This window comes from Neltuma alba, unplaced genomic scaffold (genome assembly GCF_004799145.2).
Source record: "Neltuma alba isolate B1F8T4 unplaced genomic scaffold, ASM479914v2 tig00002169_pilon, whole genome shotgun sequence".
Taxonomy (NCBI): domain Eukaryota; kingdom Viridiplantae; phylum Streptophyta; class Magnoliopsida; order Fabales; family Fabaceae; genus Neltuma; species Neltuma alba.
In genome coordinates, this window is record NW_021632766.1 from 1,344 (window position 1) to 15,523 (window position 14,180).

Genomic DNA, 14,180 nt, shown 5'->3' on the forward strand with positions numbered 1-14,180 from the left:
GATTTCAAAATGGCCCTAAAATGTCACTTCCATTAACTTTATAAGATGGCTGTTTATTTTAAATTGTGGGCCTGCCTGTTGTCCACATGTCCTCCATTTCTATATTTTTTGCAATACCAGTCAGTCTCTCCTTTCCTTTCTCACTCTTTCTCTCTCTCTTGCTCACTCTCTCTCTCTAAATCACTTTCTCTCTCTCTAAATGTATATATCACGGCTCTTGTGTAAGCATTAGGATGGAGGGAGGAAACTGAATTACCTTGGTACTTTTGATTTGTGACTCTAACTCCCTCTCTCCCTCCCCTTACATCACTATGCCTTTTAGCCCTCAATGTTTTGGCAACTCTTCATTGCCCCTATCACTCCCCATTTGCTCTCCTCCTTTTCTTCCTTAGTGATCATGATTTGCGTAAACACTACTGCTCCTCCTCCTCCTCTTCTGTCCCTTCTTTCTGGGAAGAAAAGTTCGGTGTTCCCAAATTCAAACCCACACCAATCGCACTAATCAAGACAATGATGGTCTCCCACATTCACTTCCCTAGTTTAACTCAATGAACAAAAGATGAACAATACTCATTTAAGATTGAAGCTTGTTCTTACAACGAAGCCATTGTCTTATTGTTCGTGTCATTCTTTCAAGCTCCTAGCCGGTGTGGGCATAGCCATCAAAAGAAAATTGGGAGAGAAAGAGAGAGGAATTGTATATTGGGTGATCAGGGGAGAGAATATAATTATTAAAAAATTAAAATAATAAATATTATATGGTGACTGGATTGACACATGTGGTAGAAGTTTTTGAGTTGTCATTTTTTTATTGGACAGAGATACAAGTAACAAAGTGCACATGGACAATAATGTGGGCTCCATAACTAAAATTAATGGCAGTTAGCTTAAATTAACTGTTGGAGCATTTGGTTTGAAAAGTTCATAGCTATTTTTGCACTCCAAATTATATTATGGTGCCTGGTGCTCTTTTTTGATATTACAAGGGGTAAATTTGCCCCTTCATCCTTTATATATCTTATCTTTTGTACATTTAAAAATCAAGTAGCCTATGATAGATATTTTGTAATTGTATTATTATTACTCAGATCTAAAAGTTAGTCATATAATTTGTGATATTAGATAATGACAAATTATTGTTAAGTTACATTAATCTATAATTAATAGTTGAGTAAAATACTCTTTTTTGATAACAAGGGAAAGCACAGAAAACTATGCTAAATTGCAAAGAAATGTAAATCGAGGATCCTCCACTGGCATAAAATTCCATGCTCGAGGAAGAGCCAGGCTTGTTTCACACCAACCAATCTGCAGCAACATTTTCCTCTCTCAGAAAGTCTCAACATCACCCCACCAATCCCGTTGTATCATGTTCTTACACTCAAGTGTTAGGCCCTAATATTCATGAGTCTCATTGTCATCTCCCGTAAGCAGTGTAATGGCATCAACCTTGTTACTCCTTAAGATAACTTCCTTGTGCCCCCCATCCCAAGCTCTTCTGAGACCCATGAGGCAAGCCCATAGCTCTACATACAGGGGGTTCCCTAGTCCAATATAAAACATGAAAACGTCATTAGGTTGGCTATTATTGGTTCTGATAAGACTTCCACAAATATCCTTATTCTCATGATGAGAGTAGGCTCCATCAACATGAATCAGAGTCCACCAATTCAAGTCTCTTCCACTTCCTGAGTCAATGTTAGATCCTGACCCTTTTATGGTTGTTTGGCTTAGGCACACTTAAGCTGAGAGGTAACTTCTAAGTGTAGCTTCAATTTGACCAAGCATTTCTAGTGCACTGGATTCTTTATTTTCAAAGATCTTTATATTTCTACGCTTCAATAATAACTAGCAGAAAATGCCAAAGTGCTCCTCCAATGTGTAACACCTCTTTTATTATCACATTATACATCAATTAGAACTATTAGAAACCATTATTCAACCTTAAGTATGAGAAATTTCAATTTCACAATTCCTATTTTCCAGATTTCCGTACACTATTCATAGTAATTTAGGCTAATTTTGAAAATTCATAACTAATTGTAAAAAAATCAAAATGGGATGTTTCTAAGTTCTATAGAAATCTCTTGACATGCTCTTTAGAGAAAAAATACTTGTTGATATCCAGATCTCATGCATCAATTCCAGATTTCATTCAAAGTGGTACTATTCATTTGATTATTTTTCAATCTTTCAGGATTTATGCCCAACTTTGAAAGGGCATAACTTTATGTACAAAACTCTAAATTTAATGAATTACCACTTGTTTTAAAGATGAAAATGATATCTATAAGCCTGCCAAGTTTCAGATCCAGATTCATTCAATTGCTCAAAGTCATATTGGTCAAACTTTACTCCCAAAAAGTCAACCTTTATCCCTTTTCATACCATTCTTGCTTTTCCTTTTCCTTTTCCTTTCCTTTCATCTAGCTTTTCTAATCAAATGACACATACTTAATCATGATTCCTTAACCAATTATTCACATGTAAGGCACCCTTATCACTGATAAAACAAGTCGATATAATTTCATACACACACATAACAATGTATATAATTACATAGTATTATTTCAACAACAATAAACTTCCTCTTTTTCTTTCTCCTTGCTCTCAGTGACACCACTTGGGATTCCTATTACTGTTTATACATTGAGAGGAGTGAGATTTCATTGAAATTTCAGTAGCAATGAATTACAATTGTTATGTAAATCAAGCAAGTATATGTGACATGTTATAAAACTTCAAACATTCTCAAGTCACAAAAATCATATTTTTGCATCATACAAAAGAGGAATATCAACAATTTCACATTGACATATTTCTATGTATTTGGCCAAAGCATAAACAAATGTCATAAAATCAACCATTATCACCACATAAATTTTTCAATTCAAGCAATTAACCTAATGACATTAAACAAGCAAAATAAACAATCAAATTATAATTCAGTGCTACCTTTTAATACTTAATAGTTTCGGTCCCCTCAATGGATAATGATTCTCCTTGATTCCTCCTCGCAAAGCCTATTAATTCAATTATAAATATAAGCTATATTAATAACCAAACAACTTAGGCTGTGTTTGGATGACACCCCAAACCATGGTTTGGGGATAAATCACCCAAACACCCACCCAAAAACCAAAACCATGGTTTTGGGCCAAAACCATGGTTTTAGAAAAAAAAATTTTTTTGCTTTTGGAGAAAAAAGGGAGAGTGTGAGAGCTTATAGGAGGATTTATCTTGTTATTTTTTTTATAAACATATTTAATCTTATATTTTATAAATATATATCATATTAATTATTTATTAATTATTATCTTATGTATTATTAATTATGTTAATAAAAATATATTATTAACAATTTATTCCTTCAAATTAAAATATATCATAAAATCTATTTTTCTGTAATTATCATATTAACTTATGTCTTTTTTTTAGTAATTTGTATATATAAAAAGTGCTTCTGATAACAACTATCCAAACACTTTCACTTCTTAAAATCACTTTTTCATAAAATCTATTCTTTCCATAATTATTTTTCCAAGAATCTATTCTCCAGAATCACTTTTCCAAACCACGGTTTGGTTTCATCCCAAACACACCCTTAAACATAGTCCTTTATCTTTATCTTTTAACTTAACATTTTCTCCCTCCTTTTCTTTGATTTTTACACAATAATTCCTCCATTAGAATCAATGATCTCTTGGCTCAATCCTACACAATTTTTCATGAGGAATCCAAATATCAAATCAGATTTATAGAAATCAAACTCCTTCCCCTTCAAGTTGAGTGGGCCGAATAGGGATACATACTTCCAAAATTCCATTGTTGATTCCAATGATTCTAAATACTTCTAATAGTATATCCCTAAATAAAACATGTTTTTAAATCCATTGGAATCATCAAATTAATCCAAAAAATTTGCTTCTGCATGAACAGTGCTAGGCCGAAACGCACATATATAACCCTAAGTAGATTTTCTTCCAAAACCAATCCATATACACACCACTTAATCTTGCTTATTCTACTTGGTATTTAAGGTTTCTATCCTTTCCTAAACCTTCCATGAACAGACCAAATTTTGGCAGCATCACACTTGAAATATTCAAGCCAAAACCCTTACTAACCAAGCTTGAAATTTAGGAATAGGAATACTTAAACATACCTTAATGTTTCCTTAGTGTAAGTTGAGTGATTCCTCCTTGTCTAAAACCCTTCAAATTTTCGGTTGACTAGAGTTGGAGCTAAGGTGATAAAACCCCTCCTCTTGTTTTTCTATTTTTCCAACCATTTTTTGTATTTTAGGGGGGGATATTTATAGAAAAATGAATTTGCTCTTTCTCCCCTTAGTTGGACGTCCAAAATGGTAGATAAGAGGGTGAGTTGGCAGCCATCAAATGCCTCATACCTTCAGATTAAACCATGTGTCCCACCTCTAGAATTTTCCAAAAATTATCCTTTAATTTTGTATTTATTTAATTAATTTTAGTGGGGTCTGGAAAATGCACGAAATTGGTCTTGTATTGGGCCTAATGTGGGCCCCACAAATGCTCTAGGCTAGCCCAAAAAGATGGCCCACAATTCAAATCAAAATCCCAAACCAATTTGAAACTTTATCAGTTACTATTCACTAGTAACATTTCATAATTTTTTCAGACTTCCAAAAATTTATTTCTCTCCATGATAATTCACCTTTTAATATGATAACATGATCTGAAAATTTTCATAATTTTTTGCCACCTCTAGATATTTATTTGAATTTTTCCCGATTAGGCTTCTATTGGTGTCACTGTGAGAAAATAAATTCTCTAAAATAATTCTTGATTTTCCAAGGCCTAAAAATAATTTTATAAATTCAAAAAATATTTATATGAATTATCCATCTTTTTTCCAAATTATTGAGACCTCTAACTAATTAAAATAATTATTTTCCTCTAATTTTCTAGAAAAACCTCTGTTTACCAGAAATTCCGTAACAATTTATTTTTACCATAATTCCACCTTTCGGGTTTCAACTGATTTTCTAAAACCTATAATTATATAATTTCCTATTTTTTAGGAATTCTTTAGAATTTTTCTCAATTTTCATTTTGCCCTTCTTGGACCGATAATTTGAAAATGTTAGTCCGGACCCTTTTTGGGTTTCACACCATACTTAGTTTTCTTAGCCAATTTTCTTTCCTTATTGGCCCTCAACTAAATTTTTCATCCCTTCTACTCAATGTTAATTTGACGGGATGTGACACAATTTTTCTCTGTTCTCCCAGCTTTAGCAGTCATGTTTAGGAAGCACCAGCTCCAAAGATCCGCTCTAAATAATTTGTTCCAATAATTTGGCTTAATGGTAAAAGCCCAGGCATACTTGACACTGTTACAACCAGGGAGCATGTGTAACATGTCCTATGAATCATGGCCACACCATATACATGCTGTAATAGACGACAAACCTCTTCTCATCCTCCCATCATTAGTTAAAAGCTTGTTGTGAAGCATAAGCTACCAAAAGGATTTGCAATGTTGGGGTGCATCTATTTTCTGTAATTTGCACCAAACTGAATCAGCAAAAGAGTAGTCCATCACAAGCAAGTTATAAGTAGATTTTAGGGGAAAATTGCCACTTCTCTCAGGAGCCCATTGAACTGTTTTGGCACCATTGCTTCTTACCACTATTTTAGTGTTTTAAGGACCTTGTTCTAATAATTTCTGATCCTAAGCCATAAGTGGGAACCATGACACCTCTCATCTATAGTTGGGATTAAATTATTCCCGCAATGGTATTTTTTCCTTACAACTTTTGTCCAGAGAGTGTTTGGATTCTTCATTAGACCCTACCCAGCTTTCATCGTAAATGCTTTATTTTGGGGGGACGCATGTCTAACTCTGAGACCTCCTCTAAGTTTCTCCATACAGACTTTCTCCCATGCAACCAAGTGAATCCTCTATCTCTCTCTAGTAGACCCCTTACAAAAATCCCCTTATGCTTTTTTCGATTTCATCGCAAGTACTTACAAGTAAAGTACAGATCTGCATAGGGTACAAGGGATGTCCTGCGTCACTGACTTAATAAGGGTCATTTTACCAGCCAAAGAAATAGAGTGTGCCTTCCAATTACTCATCTTTTTTTTTTTTTTTATCTTATCAACCATGAACTAGTAAGTGGCTTTTTTTTACCCAGTCATATGTAGCGGGAGGCCCAAATACTTTCCATGATTCATTGTACTTGTTATCTCCAAAGAAGCCTTGGAGACTCTGAATATGTTCTTTCTAGGCCAGATCAAAAACACTGCTGCCTTTACCATCCATGTGCTTACCTATGGGATTTGTATTGAGAAGCTTTTCCTTATACGAGATCCTTGTCCTACTCACCTCCAAGCCCACGTCACTGTTCTCCTTCCCCTCCAAGTCGGGCCTGACCATTTTTTTTTATTCCGATCACGACCGTCTCTATCTTCTGTACCTCTTTCCGTCATTCGCTTTGTGCTGCTCGCTCTCATCTCCACTTTTAAAGCATCAAACATGCATAAGTGTGAGGATTACATTGACTATGTATAAAGTAAAATACTCTAACATCTCTTATATTTTACCTTAAATATGTGAAGCTTCATTATATTTTGAAAATATACACTTAACCCACACCTTTAAGCCCATTAAGAATTTTCAAAAGAATATTTAAATAAATTTTATTTATTAATCTACACTTCATCATACTAATCCCGAATTTTGGCTAAAATTATTTCGAAGAATGTAAGAGTGTTTTCCTCAATTTTTTTTTCACATGATTATTTGTTCATCTTTTTTTCCCTCATATTAGGACAGACGTTCAAGTAATTTAGTTAACATAGATACAAAAAGAGGTATGTTGGTCAAAATAAAAATTTGAGTCAAACAAAGTGGTTAACTAATAATTTGGGTGGATAAAAATAGATTCTCAATTATATAAGATAGGTTTGTGTGACATATATTTTAATATCAAGAATGGTTCATGTTTCAAAATAGAAGAAATATTTATATAACTTAAGTAAAACAAAATGGTGGTTGGTGTATCTTACTCTTATCATTATTTTTTGTTTAATTTTATGAACTTACTAGGAAATTCATAACTGATTTCCTGTTTTGTTTATATGATTATGTGTAAACTTGACTAGGTTTTAAATAATACGGTATCTTTTGATGCAAAAGATCAAAACATTTTTTAACTGAAATTCATTTTATATTTTAAGGATAAGTTTTCATAAATATAAATAAATACTAGGAAAGTATAATTTACTTTAATTTTTGTCAATAAATTATTTTTTACTTTAGGGAAAAGTTTAATTTCACCTTTCCATTAACAAAACAATTTCTAGGACAAATTTTTCATTTGATCATTTTATAATCCAATCGTAAGTGTGTTTAACTTACTTTAGATTCAAAATTTCAAATAATGAGACATAATATGGAAACTTAAAACTACCAAAAAAAAAAATTAAAAATCAATGAGTCTTTTGCCATACATTATACTTACATCTGACATTGATAATTTGTTTTGGGCAACACAGGGATAATTAAGGGTGAGTTAATTTTGGTAATTCATATCTAAAATGACATGTCAATTTTAACATTAAAGAGAGGTGATTTTTTTTACCACCTTTTTGTTAAAACAACTAATAAAAGAGACAATATTGTTACATTCTTTGTTTTATTTTAGTAGTCAATAATGATTAGTTATGTTATTTTCAAAACAAAAGGAGACATACCTGGAACATGATCTTTTCAATCTCATCCATCTAATCAGGAAAGAGAATAATTATACCATTTGATTGACCATATAAATGTAGGAAACATTGACTAATTTTCTTGTGTTTCTTTTCTCTTATATCTTAATTTCCATAATGGAAGCAAAATTAGCTTTCTTATATGTTCTTATTTCATTTTTTTCAGTGTGTCATTTAGAAGATTTGAAGCTTAATGTGAAAGTGATAACATTAATAACTAATACAGATGAAATTTCATCTGTGCAACTTTAGATTGGTGGCCTTCTAATAAGTGTGATTATGGTCAATGTCCTTGGGGACAAGAGGTGCATTCTCAATCTGGTATATAGAATTATTTATAGAGATAAGGTATTTAAAAATATTCCAGAAGCATCCACGAAGGAGCACTCAACACCTAAATTTTTTTTTCGCTCGTACATACTCTAAAAGTTTATTTTTGTAGCAAAAATACCCTGGTTATTATCCGCTATTAAGTTTTGACTGTTAAATTATACAATTTGAACAATGTCTTTATGGTCAAACTTAACAGCAAATAACAGTCCAAGGCAAAAATGTTATGAACATAAACTTTTAGAGTATATAAGAGCTAAAAAAAACTTTCAGGTACTGGGTGCTCCTTCATAAATACTTTTAAAGTATTTAAACATCTTATCCCTTATTTAAAGTGTCCTCTGTAATTATTATTGTTATTAAATGCCAAGGATAAGTGTCTTGTCTTTTATTATTTCCATATTGATAGGATTTGAATAATAACATTCTGACATCTATAAAGAGTATGACATTTTTCATTCTCAAGAAAATTCCATGATCAAGAAAGTTTTGTCTTGATGTTTAGTCATTGTCTTCTTTTTCTTCTCTTTTAAGTTTTTGGACGTCTTCATTCATGCATGGGCTTCTATGGATTTTAGAGCTTTTCCCCATTTTTCTTAAAGGATTAAAAAATTTAAAAGGAATTTGAATTAATCTTCCAAATATGTTTATTTTTTATTTCGATATATAGAGTTTCAGTCCAATAAAATAAATTAAAATTATCTTTGTTAACCTATCATTCATTTTCTTTTTTCTCTCTTTTATTCCCATAGTCAAATTTCACCTTTTCCATTATCCTCTTGAATAAAAGCTACTGCAACCTACTAAAAGATCAAATTGCTTATATGGATAATTTGTTTACTAGTGCAACGTTTAACCCACTTAGAATAAGATTAGGAGGATCATTAGAAGATTAAGTGGTGTATAGATTTAGACATCCAAAAAATTTCCATTTAGCTCTAGATGCCTTAATCATACTAAATGGGATCAAATCAATGACTTGTTCAACAGGACAAGGTATATTCCATTCATCCTCATCACATAACATCTCACATCATGATCTCAAATCATCTCAACTATATATGTGTGGTCACAAATACATTCTTATAATATGGCATTGATATTGTTGCAAAGTCAAACTCACATTTGGGTTGAATGCTCTCTATGAGAAAAGGAGATCCACAGAGGACAAAGTTCTTTAGATAGGTCATTGGAACCCACATAATGCTGCTACCCTCATGGCTTACACGGTTTCAAAAGGATACAAAATTGATTCATATGAATTAGGTGTGGAAAAGTTTTTTTTGTATTGAACTTCAATTCAAAGTTTGTTAAACTGTATTACGATATATGATCAAAGTGTAATTTTGTGGCAGGAAATGAACTATGTGGTGATGGCATTGATGCTAGAATAGAAAGCGTGCAATATGCAAAAAATATTACTGAGCTCAGAAAATTGGTGAATATATTTTACCCAAATCCCACTACAAGACCCCAGGTGGTAGCCCCTGGTGGTTTCTACAAGAAGGAATGGTTCGATAGCTTCTTGCAGAATACAGCACCTAATGTTGTTGATGGAGTCACCCACCATATTTACAACCTGGGTACTGGTGAGTGACTTAACTTTACATCTTACTATCTAGTTCTAAGCTAAATACATGAATTCTTTTATGCTGCAAATATACATAGATGTGAATTAACCAATTTTTTCCTCTATTTCCTCTCTTTTATTTTGGGCATTTTCGCAAGCATGAAGAGTGCAACTGAACACATTACTTATGTTCGATTAGTTTTTAAGAAAATGTCTAACAATCTATCTTTACGATAAATGTAGATGTGGATAAGACTTTGGTTAACAAGGTACAAGACCCATTTTTCTTGAGCCTAGTTATTCAAAAATTTAAGGATATATCAACAAGTGTGAAAGAATATGCACCATGGGCTCAAGCATGGGTTGGAGAATCTGGAGGAGTCTATAATACTGGGGACAGAGATGTGTCACATACCTTTGCCAATGGCTTCTAGTCATACTCTTATCTTGATCTTTTTTTTTTTGTATGTATTTGATACTTGTTTGGATCAACTAGGTATTTGAATGAACTAGGTATGATGTCAAACTTCAACCACAACATTTATTGTAGATAAACACTAATTGGAGGAAACTATGGTTTGCGACACTACATCATTCACCTCTGACAAAGATTATTATGGTTATGACTTTTGATTTCATTTCGTGCCTGTGTGCCTTAAAAAGAATGTGATTATTAATGTTTTTCTTGAGCAGAGCCCTATTATGGCATCCACTTATGAGAACCAAAGTACTCTCTGTAAACCATGAAAGCTCACCATATCTACGTGCATTTGCTCATTATGCCTAGAATAAGGTAAGCTCCATTCATTCATTGTAGAAATGGTAAGTATCTTTTTCTATATTCTCAAATCTCATGGATAAAAATTTACACTTTTTTTAATATTCGCAGGCTGGTGTGAGTGTACTACTGATAAATATGTTAAATTCTACTTCCTTTAATATGACTATTAATATGGACATGAATTTGTACCTAGAGGAACAACTGTCCAACTCAGAAAAGAGAGAGTAATACCGGCCATTTAACTCGTGAGGATAGAAACATTCAAAGTGACATTGTGTTACCAAAAAGGAAAAATTTTGAGCTTAATTGAGTCTCAAGATATTCCTTCCATGGATCCAATACTTGTGGATCCTTTTTCTCCAATTAATGTTACTGTTGATTCCATTGTCTCTGCACATCTCAACAACCTTAACGCACCTACTTGTGTGTTGTCCTTTTTTATGCTCTTGTTCATGATATTTCTTTATGCTATGTCTTTTCAAGATTTCTTAATTTCACATTTGTTGCTAAATATCGTATAGATTTATTGAATAGAATTGATTAACTTTTTATGTGTTTATTTTTTCTTTAGGTCATTTATTATATTTATTTTTCAATTTGTATTGTCAACATATTTTTGCATACATTAAGACACATATCATATTCTGGTTGACATAGTCATCTATTTGTGATTCTATTTCTACGTGCTTTTAACATAATATTTTTAAAAAAGTGTCTCATTATTTATAATTACACTATTTATGACTTATAAATAGTACTTTATAAATTTTGTACTTTATATGTGAAACATATATACTGAATAACTAATACATTAATAATATACTACCTCCGGTCTTAATTATAAGACCCAGTTGACTTATTTGAGGAGATTTAGGAAGTAAGTTAAGTTAGTTATTTGTAATAAATAAGTATTGTCATTCCTAAAATATCCTTGCTAATTAAGTATATTAGCTAGAACTATCATTATTAGAAGGATTATCTTGGAAAAAAATACATAAATATGGGAGACAAAATTGATTGGGGTCTTATAATTGAGACCAAATAAAAAGTCAAACGGGGTCTTATAATAAGAACCGGAGGTGGTATAATATAGGGTTAAGATGTAAATCTACCCATAGAATACTCCATCATGCGTACTATAACATCATAATTAAACTTTGGGGGTAAAATTATTAATGAAGGTTTCAAAATGACGTGAAAATGTCACAATTGTTGTAGTGCCAAAATCTCAATCTCCCACAAAGGGAGAAAAAATAGTAGTCGCCGCCAAATTTTAATAGGATTTTGGAAACCTAAAGAGAAGAATTAGTCTACAAAAATCATATAGGATTTAGGAGTCAATTACGCATAAAGAAGGTGTTAGGCACCCCAACAACACCAATTTATGAGAATAGTTATCCTAAATTGACTATCCAAAATTAAATATGGCTTTTGATTATATTATAATTACCCAAAACAATAAAAGAAAAACAAACAAACAAAAGAAAGAAAAAGTTCTTATTTAGGAATAGAGAAAAATGAAAGAATCAAAGCACATGTAGTTTAAGGTAAAAATGCAAGTCACTTTCTTGGTGTTTTATTAAAAATATCCATTTAGTTCATTTCAGGAAAATACTTTTTTTGGCTTGTTTTTTTTTATATATTATAAAAAAAAAACTCTTTCATGTGTATTTCAAGAGAGAAAATCTTTTTTTTTTTGAAACTTTTAGATTAAACTTTCTGAGTAGAATCCTATAATCTCACTTGGAAGAATAATTTATTTTACCTGAAGAGGTTCTTAAAACCTCACATTACATAGGACTTTTTTGAAATCAATTTTATTTATTTATTTTCTTGTAGACTAGATTTCTGAGAAGATTCTCATAAGCTCACATAGTATACTTATCAATTTTGCCTAAGGATATTCTAAAACCTCACAGGACGTAAAATCCTTTTGAAATCAATTTTATTTATTTATTTATTGAAAAAGGAATTTTCTTCTTTTTCAAAATTTATTATTTACAAAAAGATCAAGAGGAATGAAACTTTATCCAACTATTTAAGCTAATAAAAACAAAATAGCAATTGCATGTTCATCATATCATCCAATAAAACTCACTACATGCATAACACATAAAATAAACATTTATCTGGGAACACATTTTTATAAAGCTGAGAAAAATGACTAAGAGTGATGCTTATAGAGTTCAGAAACAAAATCAATACTTTATAGGGTTCTTGATTTCAAGCCAATTATTAAAATATGCGACTACTATCGAATTATTCATTATATCTTCTCACAGAGATGGTGAATAAACATTAGAATTACACACATCTCAATCAAGAGGCTAGAATCATAAACAAAGAAAAAAAAAAAAGCAATACTGGATAGTTAATCTATAGTCATATGAGAGATTTTCATGACAAGTCCAAGACTACCCCTATGCCTTATCTTCAGCTAGTCTCGTACATCCTCAACCTTTATAATATGTAGCATCTACAACTAGGAGATAAAGTGAAAAAGATGCCAAAGTCTAATGCAATTCAATTACCATTCACTCCTGCTCGAAGACTACCTACAAAAAAAATAAGGGAAAACATCCTACAACGAGCACATCAAAAGGAAATGATGAGGCTCAGTCATCTGCCAGCCTAGGATTCCACAGGGTCATCTTTCTTTGGAGCCACTATTCAAAACATGTTTAAGGCTGAATCTGGGGCATTTTGATAGAGAATTTATACTATAGGAAAAGATATTGGTGAGACTTGTGACGCCAAACTTGAAAGTATGGTAATGATAATGGGTCTATTCAGAGAAAATAATGATTTGCTTGAAAAGAAGTTGAATGCCAGGATTGATAAGTTGGAGGAAACTTTGAGGTTTATCAGGAACTTTCTCCTCACACAAGATTAGAGCTCCGCTTCTCAAGCATTTTCATATCCTTTTACTTCTAAGACATCCTTCTCCTTTGAGGAAATCTTTCCAGATCCCCCTCCTTCTATCGATGTTTCCACCACAACCACCAAAACTATCTTAGAGCCCTCTTCCATCTCTCTATCACCTATTTGTCAAATACTTTTACAACCTTCTTAAGTTCCATCCCTTCCTCTTCCTTTTGTCATACATAATTTTTTAATGTGAAAAAATAAAGACTTAGGGTGTGTTTGGGTTACACTCCAAACCATGGTTTGGGGACCCAAACCATGGTTTGGGGAATAATCTACTCAAACACCCCCTCCAAAAACCAAAACCATGGTTTTGAGTCAAAACCATGGTTTTGACTCCAAAACTATGGTTTTGGAAAAAGCAAAATTTTTTTGCTTTTGGAGAAAAAAGGGAGAGTGTGAGGGCTTATATGATATGTATCTTGTTATTTTTTTTATAAACATATTTTTTTATAAATATATTTAATCTTATATTTTATAAATATATATACACATTAATTATTTATTAATTATATTATCTTATGTATTATTAATTATGTTGGTAAAAAACATATTATTAACAATTTTATTCATTCAAATTAAAATATATCATAAAATCTATTTTTTCTGTAATTATCATATTAACTTATATCTTTTTTTTAGTAATTTGTATATATAAAAAGTGCTTCTGATAACAACTATCCAAACACTCTCACTTCTCAGAATCACTTTTTGACAAAATCTATTCTTCACAGAATCTATTTTTCTCAGAATCTATTCTCCAGAATCACTTTTCCAAACCACGGTTTGGTTTCATCCAAACACACCCTTAGTGACATTA

At 31.8% G+C, this 14,180-nt stretch overlaps 1 pseudogene; it reads left to right on the forward strand.

The window, feature by feature from the left end:
• Positions 1-7,871: 7,871 nt before the first annotated feature.
• Positions 7,872-10,745, forward strand: LOC114718915 (heparanase-like protein 1; annotated as a pseudogene).
• Positions 10,746-14,180: the final 3,435 nt, after the last annotated feature.